The sequence below is a fragment of the Giraffa tippelskirchi genome, chromosome 1 (genome assembly GCF_054371585.1).
Source record: "Giraffa tippelskirchi isolate mGirTip1 chromosome 1, T2T-mGirTip1v1.2.pri, whole genome shotgun sequence".
Lineage (NCBI taxonomy): Eukaryota > Metazoa > Chordata > Mammalia > Artiodactyla > Giraffidae > Giraffa > Giraffa tippelskirchi.
Window position 1 is genome coordinate 204,774,305 of NC_137275.1, and position 17,325 is coordinate 204,791,629.

At 38.7% G+C, this 17,325-nt stretch overlaps 1 long non-coding RNA gene across 1 annotated transcript; it reads right to left on the reverse strand.

Annotated features, from left to right (window-relative positions):
* Positions 1–245: 245 nt before the first annotated feature.
* Positions 246–6,636, reverse strand: LOC145539067 (uncharacterized). Its single transcript, XR_014077553.1, has 3 exons — positions 6,538–6,636; positions 2,636–2,762; positions 246–725 (listed from the first exon to the last, which is right to left on the reverse strand). It is a non-coding gene; the product is annotated as an uncharacterized LOC145539067 (long non-coding RNA).
* Positions 6,637–17,325: the final 10,689 nt, after the last annotated feature.

Here is a 17,325-nt window from a genome sequence, read left to right on the forward strand (position 1 = left end):
TCCCTCCATAAAGCTGATTTTTTAAATTGTTCCAAGCTCCTGCTTAGTGAAAAAGAGTAAAAGCATTAGGGGATCTGTTATTTTTCATGTGAGACTGGAGATGCGAGTCTTCTGGAGCCACTGATTTGTGAACACTTGGAACAGGCCACCTCATTTCCAAGATACCCTCGGGCGGCAGAGAGAGAATCTGCCCAGTATTTGTATGCAGCAAACAGAACAGTAGGTCATGAACAGACTTTAGCTTCTTTTTCACACCAAGTTTACTCTAAAAAGATTCTTCCCCTCAAAGAAGAGAGCAGTGCCTTGAAGAAACATTATCATCTCCAAGGAGATTGGCCACTCTCAGAAGAAGCACCCGCCTGGCCATCTAAGCATTCAGTTGTCATGGCAATTTCTCCATTCTGATCCCGGCGATGACCCCACAATGACACGCAAAGATGCCAACTTGCACATCCAGTTTCTACTGCCTGAGAGAAAGATTTGTCTCTAAGGGACTGATTCATTCACCTACTCTGGTACAGCCCTTTGTTGTAACAGCCTGGGTCTGGGGCAGGTCTGTGTGGCCGAAGAACAGGGTGACTGTAGCTGATCATCCACCTGCCCCAGGCTGTCAGCATGGTGTCCAACAGAGTCCACTTGGCCCAACTCAGAGGCCAGGCCAGGCTCAGGTGGGCAGATGGCTGCAGCCCATCTTGATGGATCCATAATTGCTCATGGGTCAATGCCTAAAAACAAATGGCAAATTAGTGGGAAAAGTACTTGCTATTATTCCGTTAATAATAAAGTGAAAGGATAAGTTTGGGGTCCATATTTCATACTTAATTTCTAAGTTCTTCTGTCACCCATTAGGTGAAAGTAGCAATATATAATTATCCATGATATTCATGTTTGAATGTGTGCTAAGGAATGAAAATCATAATAAGCATCCCAGAAATCCTTATCAAAAAAATAAAAAGGAGAGAAAGAGTTAAAAAGAACTCTTGAGCTGTGAAGCAGGCATCCCGAACAGCTAAGGACCTGCAGAATGGGTTTCGTCCTGGTGGAGGCTGTGGAGCCTGGCCGAGCCCTCCCACCTTGGTGCATCCCTGTGTGCTCAGTCACGTCTGACTCTTTGCAACCCCATGGAATATAGCCCTCCAGGCTGCTCTGTCCATGGGATTCTCCAGGCAAGAATACTGCAGTGGGTTGCCATGCCCTCCTCCAGGGGATCTTCCAGCCCAGGGATCAATCCCACATCTCTGATGTCTCCTGCATTGACAGGCAGATTCTTTACCTGGGAAACTCATTTACACTATCCTCCTGCCTGAGGCTGAGGAAACAGTCCTGGTAGTTGTAGCCCTCCCAGGAAGTGTGCTCACATCTAGGGCACAGCGAGGACTCCGAGAGCCAGGGGGACCTCAGCTCTGACAAGATGAGCCTGTAGTGAACACCTAAGATTCAACCACCAGCTGCTCTGGCCCCAGAGGAGGCAGTATAGACCCCTCCCAGCAGCAGTGGTTCTTAATGGAGACCTGCCCAGAACAGCCCCAGCAGTGCTGTGCTCACAAGCACCAATTGTAACATATCAAATCAATCAAATAAAAAATAAAAATTGAAAAAAAGAAAACTGACTTGAAAAAAAAAAGAAATACTTGGCCCTCAATCTCAATATTTTCCAATTAACAAGTGAAAGAGAATTATTGATTAGGAAAGAAGAGTGGATCCAGATACATTGGTTCTAAGTTCTGTGACTTTCCTGGATTCTGATGTGGTTCTGCTTCTGCTTTTTCCTTTCCCATTTGCCAATGCTTGTAAGCTACCCCACCCCTCTATTTCTCTATCCCTCTGTCTGTCTGTCTCTCTCTGGCTCTGGGAACTGTAGTATCCCTTGTCATGGGCAGCTCAGGGAGGGGTATGGGGGAAAGGAATGAAAGGTCACCAAGGACTTGGAGCAGAACCAGCTCTGAAAAACCAAATTCCAGGCCCTGAGAATGTCACAGTGTCAGATCAAGGTTAGGAACAAGAAATTGAGGCTGACATTTAATTGGGGGGAAGGGGAAAAAGAAAATGCATAGAACTCTTTGCTTGACCCCAAAGTTGACCACCCACCCCTTGTAAAGCAAGAATAAAATTTAAAAAGCTTAGATGTTATACCAGTAACTAACGTACTTCTGAAGAGGGTGTGCACAAAGAGGAGACAGAGAAAGCCAGCCCTAATGACAAGGACAGGCTCTGAAATGCTGACAAGGGGAGTGACTGAGTAGCAATTTCGTTTTCCACATCAGAGTAGAATTTACATTCAATTCAGGAGCCCTGAGAGGAATTCCCCCATCTCTTGTTTGGCCCCCTGAATCTTCTGGCTGGAAATATCTCTAAGCAGATGTAAATGTCAACAGTGGGGAGATCTGGTTGACAAAGAGAAGTAGGCTTTGTATCTCACTGCAGTTGGAAAAAAAATAAAATTCCTAGTTTCATGGGCATGACTGCCCTTTTGTCAAAAGCAGGGATCAGGGACAGGCTTGGGGTTAAGTGGAGCAGGCTCTTCATCCAAAAAGGCATCTTTTAGTGACTTGGCCAAGGCTGGAGGAATGGGGCCAAACAGACCCCATGGAGGTTGTTTCCAGAACAAGAGAGCAAGAGAGAGGGTGAAACTCACCTCTTGTTTCCTGAGGAAACTGCAACCATGTGCTGAGAACCCCCTCCGCATTCAGGAAAGGATGCGTGTTTGAAGCTGCACTGGTGGCTCAGAACTTGCCTGGTGGCTCAGATGGTAAAGAATCTGCCTGCAATGCAATGCAGGAGACTGGGGTTTGATCCCTGGGTGGGGAAGATCCCCTGGAGAAGGAAATGGCAACCTACTCCACTATTCTTGCCTGGAATTCCATGAACCGAGGAGCCTGGAGGGCTACAGTCCATGGGGAGCAAAAAGTCAGACCCGACTGAGCGACTAACACACTTCACAACTGAGCAAGATGAAGCCAGTGCTGCCTGCTGTTTACTACCTGTGACAACTCTGTTGACAACCCTGTTACTACCTGTGACAACTACCAGCAACATTTCTCCAGACTGCCCCTGCTGGGGGCTGGGGTCCTGGGCTGTAGGAACTGGTTTGGTTTCCTGTGGCCTCTGTTGCTTAGAACTCATACAGCTTCCAGCAGTTCCAGCTTCTCCACATGGAGGTGACCACTGAGATCTGGGATTCCAACTCACAGTAGAGGAATACATTAAAAAAAAAGCGGTGAGACACACGTCTAATCCATCATCATGATTGTTGGTGAGCATTCATTTGCAGCTCCTGTTCTGTGTCATGCTCTGTGAAAGTGAGTAAAAGCAACACATGGCCCCTGCCTTGGGCTGCCCAAAATGTGGTTAGAGAGGGACATGTGCTCTTAAAAAGGAGGAAACCAGGGCTGTCACATAGAGCCAGCACCCCAATCTCTTCTTATTAGATATGCATGTGTATACAGACATACTTTGCAGTTTTATATAAATATGTAAATATATAAATACAAGTATATTCTTCTTTTTGGTTCCAGGACCCTTCTCACCCCCAGACCAAAATTCATGGATGCTCAGGTCTCATACAAAACGTCTTGTGCTTGCTAAGTCATTTCAGTTGTGTCCAACTCTGCAATCCTGTGGACTGTAGCCCACCAGTCACCTCTGTCCATGGGATTTTCCAGACAAGAATACTGGAATGGGTTGCCATGCCCTCTCCCAGGGGATCTTCCTGACCCAGGGATCGAACGTGCTTCTTCTTCAACTCCTGCATTGCAAGCAGATTCTTTTACCACTAAGCCACTGGGGAAGCCCATAAAATGTCATAGCATTTGCATATACCCTACACACGTACTCCTGCATACTTTAAATCACCTCTAGATTACTTACAATACTTAATACAATGGAAATGCTATGTAAATAGTTGCCTGTGATGGCAAAGTCAAGTTGCGTGTTTTTTAGAAATTTCTGAAATTTTTTTCTAAATATTTTCTATCCAAGTATGTTGAATCCTCAAATGCGAAACCCAAGGATACAGCCAACAGAATCGCACACAGAAAGTAAAATTGGAAAGTCTTTTCTCAATTTATTGACTCAGCTCTTTAAATGAGTTCTTTCACATTATACATTTTACTAATTTCTAAAATTTTGGACTCAGAAATACAAAGGAACTCTGGAAAAACTGAATTGGTCATTGGGGTAAATGCAGGTCCGGGGCCTCCCCCATCATGAGGAGAGATTGCATCATCTGCAGATGCATCATCTGCATCATCTACAGGAGGGACAGTTGGCTGATGCTCCAGCCGCTGCACCGCCTGTGGTGGAAGGAGAGGAGGCCCTCGTTGCTGGCTACCAAGTGGGGACTGCTGGCTCCCTGACGAGGTGGAAATGTAAATTGACCTCATTCACCTTCGATATTTTTATTGGCGTGGAGGAAGGGGTCTCTTACCTAATTTGACAGTTTCCTGCCAAGCAAAACTCTTTCTACAGAATGAGTGTCAGGCACAATTTCTTGTGCCAGTTGTATGCAAACAAGAAAAGAGCAAAGGCATTTTGCTCACCATCCAAGTCTACAAAGATTGACCTGCTGCACTGCCTGACCTACAGGGCACCCAGTGTTTCAGACAGATGAAGGCAATAACAGGATGCTCTGTGCTTTGGACCAACAGGCCCTTAGATAGGTAAGTGCATTTCAGGAAGAATTTTTTTTTAATGAGGGCTTCCCTGGTGACTCAGATGGTAAAGAATCCACCTGCAATGTGGGAAGTCTGAGTTTGATCCCTGGGTTGGGAAGATCCTCTGGAGAAGGGAACAGCTGCCCACTCTAGTATTCTGGCCTGCAGAATTCCATGGACTGTATAGTCCATGGGGTTGCAAACAGCTGGATATGACTGAACGACTCACTGTTTTTAATGAGCCCTGCTTCTTGCAGCTTCTGATACATGGAAAAGCACTATAATCATTAACTTGAGATATCTGTTTGCTTGTTGTTTTTGTAACAAGCAAGACGTATGCCTGATTGGATATGCATTCTAAGTCACTTCAACTGTGTCCAACTCTGCGACCCCATGGACAGTAGCCCACAAGACTCCTCTGTCCATGGGATTCTTCAGGAAAGAATATTGGGGTGGGTAGCCATTTCCTTCTCCAGGGGATCTTCCCCAACCAGAGATTGAATCTGCATCTCCTGCATTAGCAGGCAGATTCTTTACCACTAACCCCACCTGGGAAGCCCATGCTTGATTGGATGTATTCCCTAACAAAAATCCCATATAAACTAGCCTTCCCTCTTACTTCTTTGTTGTTTTTTTTAAACCTCTTGTTCTCCTTACTTCTTTGGAGCAGTTCCTCAGAGCTACTGAGAGGCTGTCCTGGGCTCTAGTCTTCAGTAAGCTCCTGAATAAAATCTAACCACAATTTTCACGTTGTGTGTTTTAATTTCCACTTACAGATATTTCTTATGACACAATGGCTATATATGTCTTAAAAAATGGCCTTTGTCTCGTCTTTTAAAGCCTGTATTTTTTAATATGGACTTAAGAAAAATCTAGGAAGGAAACTTCCATGCATTTCAAGTGCTGGACAAGATGCTTATGATACTGAGGATATAGATGTCTACCCAGCCCCATCACAAATGGGTAAGGTTTATTCTGTCTCACCAGTTCCTGCCTTTGGTCTCTATCTGACCAGTGCTTCTCCCATAATATACCAATCAGAAGTTCATATAAACCACTCTTTCATTAGTAAAACTCTATTTTTTAAGAGGGCTTTCCAGGTGGCTCTAGTGGTGAGGAATCTGCTTACCGATGCAGGAGATGCAAGAGAGGCGGTTTGATTCCTGGGTAGGGAATGGCACCCACTCCAGTATTCTTGCCTGGAAAACTCCATGGACAGAGGAGCTTGGAGGGCTACAGATTGATTTGCTAACAGTAAACTTGGTCTCTGGCTGCTGATATAATTCTGTTGACAAACGATTATTCAGGAAATAGAGGCTGTGCAGAATTTTAGAACTTATTAATAAAAAAAATACTGCTCCTACAATTGAAGATTATGTAGGCTGTATTTTCATGTCTAACTTGCACACTGGAAACAAAGCCATGAGTTTCTAATGCTCAGAGGCTGCTCCTTATCTCAGCTTAATTTTATTCAGATCAACAGATATTTCTTTTTAAGCTCTTTTTTTTTTTAATCCTCTAGTTCCTAGATTTTAAGCTCTTTTTTTTTTTTAATCCTCTAGTTCCTAGATTGGGGCTTAGAGGTTCTAATTCTTGAGCAAGCGTCTGTCATGTAAATTTGTTTTGAATCAAGCAGAAAAAAGGACCCTCTGTCAGCTTCAGTATTTCTTCTGTATACAAGTAATGTGCCATTTTCATTGGTCCTGGACGCAGGCATATTCCTGGAATGGCACAGTGTCTTATATTCTCCAAGATAATTAGCAAAGTAAGATAATTCAGGTTCATGAATCAGCTGTTCCTTGATTGCCACGCAGTGGTATTTCAGAGTGACAAAGGAAAGAGAAATTCCAACACAAGACATTCCCACTGAAATAACCAAAATTACCATGACAACCGGAGAAGGAAATAGCAACCACTCCAGTATTCTTGCCTGGAGAATCCCACGGACAGGGGAGCCTGGCAGGCTACAGTCCATGGGGTCCCAAGAGTCAGACACAACTTAGTGACTAAACCACCACCGCCACCATGACAACTGCTAGCACATGCTGCACACATAATGGTTCATAATTAGTATGGATGAGAGAGTCAGCGAGCACATGGGTTAATGTTGTCCACAATGCAAAGTTGCAGGATGGTTGACCTGAATCCCATCCTTTCCATGCTGGCTGTAAGGGAAGGCTCCAAGCCCCAGATGGGCCATGGTCATCCTCTCCCTTCAGGTCAAAGAATAATTTTTAAATAACTAAACATCAGATGCTCATATTCTCATAGACTGAGGGTATATCGAATGTTTATTTATTTAACTTAGTATAAAGAAAAATTATAGGCAAAGGATGGCAAAGTTGGTTCAAAGGAGGATATGAGGAATTATAAACATATACATATAAACACATTCAATGGGAAAGAAATAACTGCTTGGGCCATATCATATTTACCATATAGGAAGTATTTCCATCTCTAGTGGACAGAGATCACTAGCAATTTATCAATCTTGCATCAAACTAACATCTAATTTTACAAAGTCTAGCAGTAAACTGTAAGTCCAATAGTTATTACTTCCTAGAACATCAAATGATTCTTAGGTTTGTTGGACAAGGCTGAACTATGGCATTTACTCCTTTTGTCATTTTTCCTCTTTTCTGATGTTTTTTCTTAACAATCAAAGCATACAGGATATACCCTGACTCTTAGAATGTTGAAGAAGGATAACCTTATGCATAACAAAATGAAATGACTCATTATCTTAGTCTGATTTTAAGATTTACCATTAATAAAATGGTTATCATATTTGATCTTTTCTAAACCCTTTGATTTACTGTAAAACAAAACCAATTGTTCTCCTGAATCTGAGTACTTTATAAAGGCATTTCTCCCACTGTACTTGTTTGGGTAACATGACCAGTTCATTACAGAAATAATTTGCTCTTAATGGATGGTTATAACACATTGTTAATAGGATCTACTGCTTGAATCTGGAGGGGAAAGAAAATGAGAACAGAGGTCCCATATCTGAATGGCTCTGTGCTTCATTTATCAGAACAATGGCCAAAATCTTGGCAGGAATGTGTCAGAAGCCCCTTGTTAAAGGCAATGCTCATCATGCCAGGAAAAGAATTTCTTGTTCTTGGGTGGGAAGAATGTTCATTCACTATTATTTTTCAGACATCATTTATCAAGTTTAGGAAGTTCCCTTCTCTTCCTAGTTTGTTGAGAGATTTTATCCTGAACGAATATTGTGTTTTGCTAAATGCTTTTTTCAGTGTCTATTGAGATAATCATATTTCATTAAACTTTTTACTTTGAGATTCTTGTAGATTCACACGAGGTTTTAAGAAAACATGAGAGGGATCCCAAGTACCCTTTACTCCGTGTTTCCCCCATGGTAACATCCCCCCAAAGTGCAGTACACTATCACCACCAGAATATTGACATTGATACAATCCAGATACAGAACACTTCTCACCTAAAGGACTCCTCCTGTTGCTTTTTGTAGCTATCCACACTTTTCTTACCTATTTTTAGGTTTTCTTTTGCACTGATTTATTTGTCTACCCACCTCTTCCAATACCACACATTCTTGATTACTGTACTTCTGTTAATAAAATAAGTCTTCAAATCCAGTAGAATGATTGCTTTTACTTTAATTTTTAAAATTGCTTTAGCTATTCTAGTTGTTTTGCCTTTCCCATATGAATTTTAGTGTATGTTGTCTACATCTATTAAAAAAAATCCTGCTGGGATTTTTATTGAAAGTGTTATTCACTCAGTTGTGTCTGACTCCTTGTGACCTGCCAGGCTCCTCTGTCCATGGAATTCTCCAGGCAAGAATACTGGAGTGGATTGCCATTCCCTCCTCCAAGGGATCTTCCCAATCCAGGAATCGATCCCAGGTCTCCTGCATTGCTGGCAGATTCTTTATCGTTTGAGCCACCAGGGAAACTCATAATTAAAACTGAATATAAAAAAATTAGTAAATGTGGTGTTGGATGGTAAGTAGACTTATGGTGGTAATCATTTCACAACATATATGAATATCAAATCATTATGTTGCACATATGAAACTAATATAATATGTGTCAACTCTAACTCAAGTTTTATAAATTGAATATCAATTTGAGGAGAACTAACATCAATAATATATTGAGTCTTCCTATTCATGAATGTGATCTGCTTCTCCATTTATTTAGAACTTGTTTCCCTTCATCATCATTTTGTACTTTTTAGCATATAAGTCCTGTGCATGTTAGATTTACACTTAAGTAGTTCATTTTTTGAGCAATTGTAAATGGTGCTGTAATTTTAATTTTGGTGTCCGCAGGTTCATTGCTATATATAGAAATATAATTAATTTTTGAGTGTCGATTTTGTATCATAACATCTTATTAAACTCATTAGTTACATAAAGATTTGTTTTTTTCTTTTTGTAGATTCCTTGGGATTTTCCACATAGACAGCCAAACCATGTTATTTGAAAATAGAGTCAGTTGTTTCTCTTTCTTTCTGATCTGTATGCCTTTTATTCCCTCTTCTTTCTTCCTTGTGTTGCATGAATTTGAGGTTCTTGCTTTGTCAGGAAAGAATTCAGAGATGAATTGATAGTAAGAAGTGGATTTATGTAGAGAAAAACACTCCACAACCAGAATGTGTGGGCCATTTCAGAAGATGAGAGGCCTTGGGAAAAACACTCCACAGACAAGAGTATAGGCCTTCTCAGAAGGTGAGGGAGAGTGACGGGGCTTCAAAATATAGTGTGGTTAATTTTTATGGGCTGGGTGATTTCATAGGCTAATGAATAAGGGGATTATTCCAACTATTTGAGGGATGGAGAGGAGATTTCCAGGAACTGGGCCACTGTCCACTTTTTGATCTTCAAAGGTCAGCCTCAGAGCAGTCATGGTGCTGGTAGTGTATCATTTAGCTTGCTGATGTGTTACAATGAGTGTACACTGAAGCTAAAGGTCTAGAGGAAGATGAATATTCCACCATCTTGGACCTAGTTGGCTCTAACTGATTTTCATCATATTCTGTGGCCATGTCTTTCTTTTAAAGGCTATGCCCTGACCAGTTCCTTCCTGCTTCACCTGCACTAGCTAGAATTTCTGGTGCCATATTGTTTAGTGGTGACAGTAAACATCCTTGTCTTGTTCCTGACTGTAGAGCAAAACATTCAGTTTTTCACCACCAAGTATGCTGTAGGATTTTGTAGGCGTTCTTTACCAAATTGAGGACGTTCTCTTTTATTCTATTTTTCTAAAAGTTTTATCATGAATAGATGTTAAATTGGTGAATACCTTTTCTTTGTTGATTGACATGTGATCATAACAAGCAGGGGGTAAGAGTTTTTATAGGCAGAGGGCGAGTGCTACATTCAGAAATGGCACGGTCAGCTCTGTCAGCCACCTTCAAATCGGTCATGGGTGGTCTGAACCGCGTCACCTTGGTTATTTTAGAAACAGTTAATCTTCAGTTCCAGGGTCACTTTGTTTTCATTTCTTTGAGGCCAATTATTGGAATTGTGGCAGCTTATTTCATGAGTATAGTCTGATCATCATGATGTAGTTAACTTCTTCCACCTGGTGGGAGGTTCATTATCTGTAAGACAGCTCACAGGATATGGCTCGGAATACTACCTACAGTCTTTGAGAAGGAACTAAAGATCCTTGACTGTACTTAGTGAGTGTGTTGTTATTATTTGGTCTCCTTTGACTGTTTTCCTTTGTTTCTACATGTTCTCTTTTCTTTGTTTGAACTTATTCCTTGACTGAAGTTGTCCACAGACTCAAGGCAGACAGAGCACATGGCAAGGGGGAGGGACCATACGGTCTTGCTACATTTCAGTGTCATAATTTCATTAGTTTGGATGAAATGTAGAAAACCTCTCTGCCTTTGCATCTCTTTACCTTCCTCCATTAAATCTTTTCTACATACTTTTGTAACCACATCAGACAGTGCATAATTTTTTGTCCTCAGTTATCAAACATAATTTCAAAAACTAAAGAGGAGACAGAAAGTCTGCTTTATTTACTCATGTTTTTACAATGCTCTTTCTTTCATTCTGATGTTCTCAGATTCCTTATTTTATTATTTCCTTCAGTTTAAAGAACTTTCTTCAGCTATTCTTGTAGGACAGGTATGCTGCTGACAAATTGTCTTAGTTTTCCTTCGTTTGAAAATGTCATGTTTACCTCTTCCCTATTGAAGGATATATGAGTCTGTGTTGACAGTTCTTTGACATGTCTTGGTGTAGCTTTCCTTGGTTGATCTTTTTGGGGATTTGCTTAGCCTCTGGAATCTCTAGGTTTAGTTCTTTTGTCAAGTTTGAGTTATTTTCAGCCATTATTTATTTGAGCTCTGATATCTTTCTTCTTTTCTTGCAGGATTTCCATTCTCTTGCTTTGTTAGTGGGGATAGAAATCTAGGCGCCTCACATGGTCTCCATTGGCAGCATGGTGATGAAAGCTCCTTGTTGCTGAGTAGGAAGGAGGGTCTTGGCTCTCTACTCACGTTTCTCTGATGTCACCTGGGGCAGTCACCTGGGAATAGTCCTCACCTGGGAGGACTGGGGGCCGGGATCAACTTTCTGTAAACACTTTGGGGATGATGTGTATGATCACTATCTTCATTATGGTGATGGTTCATAAGTGTATACAAATGTCAATAGCACTCTAAATATACATTTGAAATATGCATTTTATGCTAATTATGCTGTCTGATATTAAACTGTTAAAGCTTTTAAAAAAGGATAACCCCAAAGGTTATGACTCTATTGCCATATAAGAGTCTCTTCATCCAACTTAGAATTCTAATTTCTTTCAAGTAATCTTTCTTTCACTGACTATATGTACTTGAGACTCTCAAATTCTCTGAATCACATTTGTCATCCTGCTGATTCCCTCATTAATAGGTTAGGCATGTGCTGACTGTATACTTGAAGGAGGGTTATGTTATCATTTTGCAAGTCATCCTTCAATAACATTTACACCTATAAAATTAGCTTTATTTAAAATATCCATACAGCACTTCCCGAGTGGTCCAGTGGTTAAGAATCCACCAGCTAATGCAGGGCACATGGGTTCAATCCCTAGTCTGGGAAGATTCCACCTGCTGCAGGGCAACCAAGCCCGTGTGCCACAACTACAGAGTCCACGCTTTAGAGCCCGAGAGCTGCAACTACTGATCCTGTGAGCCCTACAGACCCTGCTCTGCAACAGGAGAAGCCGCTGCAATGAGAAGCCCACAAGTAGAGAGTACCTCCCACTCGCCACAACTGGCGAAAGCCCACATGTAGCAACCAAGACCCAGCACAGCCAAAAATAAAAATAAATAAACTGTTTAAAAAGTAAAATATCCATACAAATTCTTCTAGGGAAAATATGTAAAGACTTAAGTCTGAAATATTCTTTTATCTCCCCCCTTCTACCAGTGACTATGTGGAAGCAATTGTTTTATGAAAAGATTTTTGACAACTTGAGGATTCTTAGTAGTACACTGTGAACTTAGGGAGAACAAATAAAATTTCATAACCTAAGGCATTATGTGCAAATGAAGATGAGACACGGGAACACCTGTTTATTTCAACACATATATTAAGATTTTTCTGGAGATTTGGTGGGAAAGGTGGTGCAGAGTCCAGGAAAACAGTATAAAGCAGAAAATTTGGTTTTTGTTTAGTCACTCAGTCATGTCTGACTCTACTCATGGATTGTAGCCTGCTAGTCTTTAAAAGGAAGTGTGTATGAAAAATTGAGGGTATTGATCACTTGTACTTTGGTATTTGGACTCAAAATAACTGTCACAGGAGTAATTATCTCTATGTTATGCACTCAAAGGAATAAGCCAGATGGCAAAACAATGGACAGAGATGCGGGAGAAAAGAGACTAAAAAGAAAATTTAGCAAGAGAGAGAAAATAGAAGAGGGTTTGAATAAATATATTTATGTTGACTTACCATTAAAGATGAGCTTCCCATGTGGTACACTGCTAAAGAATCCTCCTGCCAATGCAGGAGATGAGAGTTCGATTCCTAGTTTGAGAAGATACCCTGTAGAAGGAAATAATTACCCACTCCAGTATTCTTGCCTGGGCAATCTCATGGGCAGAGGAGCCTGGCAGGCTACAGTCCATGGGGTTGCAAAAGAGTTGGACACGATTAAGTGACTAAACAACAACCATTAAAGTTAGGGAACAAACTTTTGAAGCAAGAAGCTTTCAGCCTATACAGCTGAGGACCACAGCTGTCTGAGAAAACACAAGCAAGAAAGGATTCTGTAAGGTGTGTGGACACCCCTCCCTAGAGGCGCAGCTCCACTAGACCTCTTGAAGGGCAGATGACTCAGCAGACAAGCTAAAAAGTATTCCAATGAGGCATACCTGAATTGAAGTTTCGATCTGATCTGGCTTAGTCTCCAGCATCTGGCAACTCTATCCATGGAAAATATTATAGGCCTAGATGGAATTTCCCTCTTTCAAAGATGATTTATGAGCAAAACTATATAACATCAGATCTATATATAAATATTATCCTCCCATCTGTTGCTGCCAGTCCCTTGGGGGCTAGTGATGTAAATAAATGCAATAATAAAGAGTATATTTCAATTGCAACTATACTTTAATAATGCTGCAAAAAACATAAATCTAATATGAATAAAGGCTATTTACTTTTTAATATATGTCAAAAATACATTTCATGATAAGAATTGTTCTAAGCATAAGAAAAAAATTCAAATGATTGTAACCTAAAATATCAAAGAAATTAAACATTGGACACTGAGAGAAAAAACAAGAGCTCAAGGAAGAAATTTTTTAAATAAAGTTTAATAACAAAAGGTTAAAATTGAGTTGGAAGGTTTGATGAGAAAGGAAATTTAAGATAACATAGAACCATTACAGTAATGAAAACCACATTAGAATCTGCAAGAGTAAAAATAGAGACTGTTGGAAACAGACTCAAGGCAAAAACAGCTTTAAAAAGATCAAATAAACAACGTGGAAAACTAGAAAACGTTTTGGAGAGAATAAAAATGTAGGAAAGCAGATTAAGAAAATTCAACACGTGTGTAATTGGGGTTTCTGAAAAACAGCAGAAAAACATATTAAAGTTCTGGTAGTGTGGGACTTCAAGGATAAAAGTGTGAGGAAAAAAAGTCAAGTTGTTTCAATGCATTGAAACATGTATATTATCATATGTGAAACAGAACACCATTCCATGTTCGATGCATGAGACAAGGGCTCAGGGCCGGGGCAATGGGATGACCTGGAGGGATGGGATGGGGAGGGAGGTGGGTGGGGGGTCCAGGAGGGGGAACACATGTGAACCCATGGCTGATTCATGTCAATGTATGGCAAAAACTATTACAATATTGTAAAGTAATTGGCCCCCAACTAAAATAAATAAATTTATTAAAAAAAAAAAAAGTCAAGTTGTTTAGCAGAAAGAAAATGGACTGACCTCAGTGTATTTTTGAAAATAATTATTTTTAGTGGCAGAATACAGTGGAGACATATACTGATGATTTGAGGAGAAAAAACCTGACTCCAGATGTTATGTATTCAAATTATCCTTCACTTAAAAGATAAGAGAAATATTTTCTTAAGCTTATATTCTTAGTGCATATAGCATCTCTGTGTCCTTAAAAAAAAACAAAGTTGATAAATCAAATCCAACTGCTGAATTTAATGCAGAATTCCAAAACTGAACTCATATTGGAAAATACTGCATCTATTAAGATTAAATATCTAATCTTTCATGGTATGAGAACAGTTGATACTGAAATTTATGCATTAATAAAAATGTTGGCATATATATATATATACATATATGTGTGTGCGTGTGTGTGTGACTGTGTGTGTTTACACACAAAAGTAACCACAAGAAGAAATAAAAAGAAACAATAAAACTTTTAAATTATCAAGAGGAAAATAAGTACACCCCTCTCCAAACACACCATTCACCTAAGCACATACACACTCACACATACACAAAGTAAATAAAACATTAAATTTTATATATATATCACATATATGTATTACAACTATAGATATCAAATTTGTTAAAAGACCTAACTCCTTTGTTAGATCCCAAAGCTGATACAATTGCACGCCAAAGTAGAGATATACTAAAACTTACAAGCTTGAGATTAAAGGTTAAATAAGATGAATCGTGCTATTATATCAATGGCAGTAATATTTGAATTTAAAGCAAAAGACAATAAGATTATAAATTAACTCACTTTTCAATAATGCAGGGTATATTCACAATAAAGGTTAAAATGTCAGGGAACTTTATGGACCAAATAATATGTATCAACAAGACACAAAAGAAAAGATCTACTCAAGATACAAAAAAGAAATACACAAAATTAAACTATAATAGGAAATAACCCATTTCTTTCAGTATATCACAAAGTACAAATACCTGCCAAAACAAGAAATACAGAAAATTTAAGCAATACTATTAATAATTTGTATTAAATGTGATTTAAGTTTCTGTATTATACACACATAAAGTTCTGTTTCTTATAGACAAATATGTAATAATAAGGTAAATAAATGTAATAATAAAGAGTACACTTCAATTGCAATTATGGTCCAATAATGCTGTAAAAAGTATAAATCTAAAATCATGAATAAAGGCTAGTTGCTTTTTAATATATGTTAAAAATACATTTCAAGATAAAAACTGTTCCAAGCAAAAGAAAAAAAAAAACCAAATAATTTTAATCTAAAATGTCAAAGAAATTAAAGCAAACATGGGACAGCAAGAGAAACAAAGAACCAAGGAAGAGATCTAGTATTTCTACTTTTAAGCGTCTATTCAACACTGAACTCATGAAACATTTATAAAAATTGGCCACAAATAGGCCACAAAGAATTTTAAATAGATCACAAAAATAAAACTGGTAAAGATCACATTCTGCACTTAGAAAGAAACAAGAGATTAATAATATGAAACAGAGAGGTGCCAATATGATTCCCTTGGAGGGAGAATAATCTCTTTGACAAATGGTTCTGGGACAACTGGAATTCTTTCACACAAAAGAATAAACTTAGACCACTAATTCACACCATACATAAAAATGAACTCAGCGTGGACCATCAGCTTAAATGTAAGGGCTAAATTCATAGAAATCTTAGAAGAAAATAGAAGGATAAGTCTGCAAATCCAAATCTGTGGATTTGGCCACAGATTCTTAGATATAAGACTAAAGACAAATGGAACAAAAGGAAAATAGATAAACTGAGCCTCATCAAAATTAAAAACTTTTGTGCGATAAAGAACATTACCAAGAAAGTGAAAAGACAACATACAGAATGGGAGAAAATAATGGCAAATAATATATCTGTAAGGAGTCTAGTATCCAGAGCACACAAAGAATACACAAAGAACTTGTACAACTTAGATAGAAGTATTGATCTACAAAAAGGAATGAAAACACCAAAAATGAAAACTATAAAAGTAAACTTACAACATTTTTATTTTTTTCACTTTTTGGCCATACTACATGACATGTGAGAGCTTAGCTCCCTGACCAGGGATCAAACCTCTGCCCACTGCAGTGGAAGCCCAGAGTCTTAACCGCTGGACCGCCGGAGAAGTCCCTACAATATATTTTTCTTCTTATCTAAATGTTTGTAAATATAATTGGCTGTTTGAATGAAAATAATAACAATGCAGTATAGGGTTTATATTTTGTAAAAATAAAATGTTTGATAATATCATGAAAGAGAAGAGAAATAGAAGTATATCACTGAAGATTCTCATACTGTTTGTGAAGTGGAATAATATCACTTTAAGGTAGTTGGTGATAAATTAAATATGCACATTATAAAGCTTAAAGCAGCCACTAGAATAGCGAAACAAAGCCTTATGGTTAACAAACCAACAAAGGAGATAAAATAGAATCACCAAAAGTACTCAGTTAATGCAAATGAAGGTAGAAAAAAGAGAAGAAGGGAAAGAAGACAGATATAACAGGGCAAATAACAACATAATGTGTTTAAATCTAACTGTACCATTTACATTAAATATGCTTGACCCAAACACTCCAATGAAAAGACAAAAATTGAAGGTTGTCAGAATGGGTTAGAAAGAACAGTGCACCTCATACAAGGCACTCAACTACATGTATATGGTGCTTCCAAGAAACGCACTTTAAATACGACACAAATATATTAAAAAAAAAAAGTAATGAAAAGATATCACATGAACCCGAATCAAAGGAATCTGAAGTAGCTATATTAATATCAGAAAAAGTAGATTTCAGAGCAAAGAACAATATCAAGAAAAACAAGGTCATTTCAGAATGATCAAGAGGCAACTTCATCAGGAGGACATAATAATTTTATACATATATGCCCCTAATAGCAGAACTTCAAAACAAAGAAGGCAAAAACAGAACTGCAAAGAGAAATAGACAAATTCATAGCTTTATTTAGGGTTTCAATACCCTCTCTCAATAATTGACAGAATAAGGAGGCTAAAAATCAGTGGTACATAGAAGACAATACAGTCAACTAACTGAACCTAATAGACATTCATAGAATATTTTACACACACACAGCTAAAAGCATATTCTTTAAGTGCACACAAAATATTTACCAAGATAATGACATTATGGACTATAAACAAGCCTGAATAAGTTTTAAAAGATGCGAGTCATGCACATTTTATATT